This window comes from Triticum dicoccoides, chromosome 4A (genome assembly GCF_002162155.2).
Source record: "Triticum dicoccoides isolate Atlit2015 ecotype Zavitan chromosome 4A, WEW_v2.0, whole genome shotgun sequence".
NCBI classification, from domain to species: domain Eukaryota; kingdom Viridiplantae; phylum Streptophyta; class Magnoliopsida; order Poales; family Poaceae; genus Triticum; species Triticum dicoccoides.
This window is the reverse complement of record NC_041386.1, coordinates 66,208,551-66,212,744: the sequence shown is the minus strand read 5'-3', so window position 1 is coordinate 66,212,744 and position 4,194 is coordinate 66,208,551.

The window sequence follows — 4,194 nt, the reverse complement described above, 5'->3', positions numbered from 1 at the left end:
TGTTTGCCATCAGAGAAAAAACTAGCCACCGCCAAGAGAAATCGCAAATCCGTTGTCGTGAGTCTGTTATGGTTATATGTTGGGGTCCCCGTCTAGCCCCGTCTAGCATCGTCTGTGGATGTGTGGAGGTGTGTCTCTGACGATTCTGTCTTTGATGGATTTGCTCAGATCTGGTCATCGTCTGTATACATTCGTGTGTCTTCAGGTTGGATCCTTCCAATCTAGTATACTCTTCATCGGCGGCGGTTGTTGTTCTGGTGCGCTGGTCCTATGGGACCTTAGCACGACGATTTCCTGACTCTCTACTACAACAAGTTTTGTCCGGCTCCGCCGAGGAAAGGGCGATGACGGCGACGCGCCTTGGCTCGCTTCAGTGTCTATAGTCGTCGCTAGATGGTCTACGGACCTGGATGTAATTTTATTATTTATGATGTTTTCTGTACTGCCATCATTGAAGATGAATAGGTCGAAAAAAATTCCACAAAAGAAAACAAAAAAAAAAAACTCGATGTAAATTTTAGTTTATCAGACATCTTTCTATATTCGTATCCGTGTGTGTTTTAATTTTTGTATGTGATATACCCTGGTTACATGTTTTATAAAGTTAGACCGTTTACTAAAAAAAAGTCAACGTCAAAAGATGTGATCAGATATACATTGTGAATTCTTTTTTTGTGAAAGATATATTGTGAACTCTTGTAGTCTTGTCTCCCATGCTGATGAATCAGTTTTCATTTCAACCACGCAAATGTAACTAAACTACTCCCTCCCTTCTTAAATGTAAGTTTTTTAGAGATTTCACTACAAAGTATATACAGATGTATATGGACATATTTTAGAATGTAGATTTACTCATTTTAATCCATATCTTAGTTCATAATGAAATTTTAAAAAAGACTTATATTTAGAAACAGAGGGAGTAGTAAATAGGTACGCAGCGATTGCCACCACCAGTTCCACTGAGAGAAAGAAGAAAAGCAAAGAGAGCAAATCAATTAGGCCGAGGCAGATGGATCAATGCTTCCATGCATGCTGACACCTTGACACGCATGCAACGAATTCCGCATGCAAAAAACCCTTAACCACGTCGTCGTAGCTGCTAGCTAGCGAGGCGCGCTTTGCTTAGTGACATGCATGCTGAGCTCCCGGCCGCGCATGCATGCAGCAGGACTAGTAGACAGCCGGGAGAAAGCTACGTAAATTCCAAAGAACCGGAAAGGAACGCGTCAAAAGGGTCAAATGGGTGGAATTCTGACCTTGCGAGCAGCCCCTTCCATCGCAGAAAACCCAAAAGAAAAGGGGTCGCGCATTTTTCTTCTCCCCTCTTTAATTCTGCTCCTTTGAATCCGCCTTTTGTTTGCTCTCTTACAACAAGCCATTCTATAAAAGCATCTTCAGCCGTTCGGCCCCTCAGGGCACCGAAAAAGAGCGATTTGAGAGTGAATCGGCGCTAGATCGGCCCCTGGTGCGACCTAGCTCCCGGCCACGCCCCCAGACGCCCCCAACCCGCAGCAAATTCAAACATAGTCATTCCCGCTCAAAAAATAGACGTCATAAATTCGACGATCATGCGGCCATAGTTCGGCGATCGAATAAAAAGTTTGGCATACAAAAAGAAAGGACGCGCGTGCAGCGCATCAAACGGCGAGGTGGGCCTTCGGCGTCGGTGGAGTCAGTGTGCGCGGGCTTGGCGGGGTCGGAGCTTCTTCTATGCTGAGCGGCGTCGGCGTGGCTTCTGTACTGCGGGGAGTCGTGGAGGCATCATCGCTCGGGCTTGGCGGAGGTGTCGGCGTGGGCGTGGGAGTTGGCGGCGCCGTCGACGGCAGCAGGTTCAGGATGAGACCACGCTCCGCCAAGTACCACGCCTTGACCGCCTCGTCGTTGCTCTGGAACATGTCCGCCCCGCCCAGCAGGAAAGTCAGGTCGGTGTTTCTTTTCTTCGCAGCGACGTTGGTTCGGAGTAGGTCGAACTTGACGGCGCTGCTCGTCATCAATGCCGACCACCGCGCCTCGGTCTTCTCTTCACGCAGGACGGCCCGGGCCTATGCGTCGGCGAGGCAATACTCGATGGACTCATGCACTCACGCGGTAGCCGCGTCGGCGTGTTTCGCCTTCTTGGCCCCTTTGTTGCCGTCTGGCCGCCCCTCTGACGCGCCCGACGTCGGCGCGTCCGGCTTGTAGGTCTCTTTGGTCTTGTCGAGGGTGCGCCGAACTTCCGCCTACTTCTCGCACTTGTCAATGCGCTTGTAAACGTGGAGGTACTTGAACTCTTGGTCGCGGTTGCCTAGGCGATACAAGGCGAACATGCGCACCAGCTGCGCGGAGGAACAAACAGTTGGGGTGCGCACACGGCGAAGAGAAGCGGGAGACCGGTGTGCCATACATGCTCCTCCACGTTGGCGCCGCTCTCTGGGCGAGCCGCGACCTCCTCAACGACCCCATGCCATTTGTTGCACACCGCCTGGATGAGCCCCCAATGGTTCGCCATTGCCTTCGCCCCGCGCTGCATGTAGACGCCTTTGAAGTAGGGATCGACGAGTTTGCGCTCGTCGAACTCGGCCTTGATGCGCTCCCAGTATGTCTCGATGCTCTGATTCGTGCCGGTGGTCGGGTTGAGGCAGACGACTTTCCACGTTTCGGCGAGGCATTTCTGCTCCTTGGACGCCCACTTGATGCGCGGTTCGCCGGTCCTGGCCGTCCCCTCTTCTTCTTGCGCCTCCTCGCCAGAACAGTCGCCGGTTCCTCCTCCTCCTCCTCCTTCTCCGGCTACTCCTCGCCGTAGTCGAGCTCGCCGTCCATGCCGCCGCTGAGATCCACCGTGTCGTCCGGGGTAGCAAACCCGGGGGACACGGCGGTCGCGGCCGAGCCTGCCGCGATGATATCGTCCATGTCGGCGTCGGTCTCGTCGGTGTTGCCGAGGTGCGATGTGGAAGCTTGTGAGAAGGGCAGCGCGCCACGGCGGAGATGGGGCGTCGGGGAGCACGCGTAAGCCGGCGGTGAGTAGTTGTATGGAGGGTACTGCACGCCGGTGAAGGCGGACGAGGGCGTGCGCTAGACCGGGTGTCCATGGGGAAAGGTGACGTTGGGGTTGAACCCACCGTGCGCGTCCCCGTCGGCGTAGCCCGGCAACGGCGTGCATCCCCATGGCTGCGGCGACGACGAGAAGTCGGACGGAGAGCTGACGCTTTGCTGACTCCAGGGTGCGTACTGGGCGTGGCCGCCGGGTGGATTCATCATCCCCAAGCGAGTCGCCTCGGCCTCGGCTTGGTCCGCCGCAGCCGCAGCGGCACGCGCCGCGTTGTCACGGGCCTTCTTGGCGATTGCCCTGTTCCGACGGTCGGCGGTGACAGCCTCCCGTCGCTGAACTTTCGCCCTCCACTCGGCATTTGTCATGCCCGGTGGCTTGGACGGCGGCGCCCTCGGCTTCCTCTGCTTCGGCTGGGCGACGGAGGCGGTTGCGGTGGTCGCAGCGCGGGGGTCTTCGGCGGCATGGCGGCGGCTGGGAGGTGAGCGGGAGGGAGATTGGCAGGAGGAAAGGAGATAATGGGAGGGAAGCGGGGGGGCGAGGGCGGGAAGAAACGGCGGGAAGAGGCTCTCGACTCGCCGACAGAGCGGCCCCACGCTCCTTTTCGCTTTGTGCCGGCACCGCAGGCGCGCCCCAGCGTGCCGGGTTCGGCTCGGGTCCGCCGGCACCAGTTTTGGTCCGAACCGGCGAAAAACGGGCTACTGAGAACGCGATTGGGCCTAATTTTAGACATCGGCGCGGCATAAACACCTGAGAAGGGCCTGTTGGAAGCGCGGCTGGAGATGCTCTAAGTCTTACGGATATTACGGAGCACGCCCTCGCGCCGGCGAAAGCATTGAACAATTCCGGTGCCTGGGGGACGGAAATAAAATTTCGTACGAAGTGTTGGGCCTGTGGGAAAAAGATTGTTGCTCGTTTCTTTTTCTGCTGCGGAGATGCAGGCCGTTGTTCTTTGCTTTGAGCCAAAGCAAAGCGAGCGGGCGAAGGAAGCAGAAAAGATTTGGAACCCGAGCCGAAGCTGAGTAAGCAACTAAGCATGGTGGTCATCATCTAGGCATCAATTCTGGTAAAAGAAACCTGGCATCAATTAATAAACAAAACCAAAGTCAAGCAGCCTAAGCTCCGCCCTCGATCCATCGATCGGGCTAGCATATTCCGACGGAAAAGCA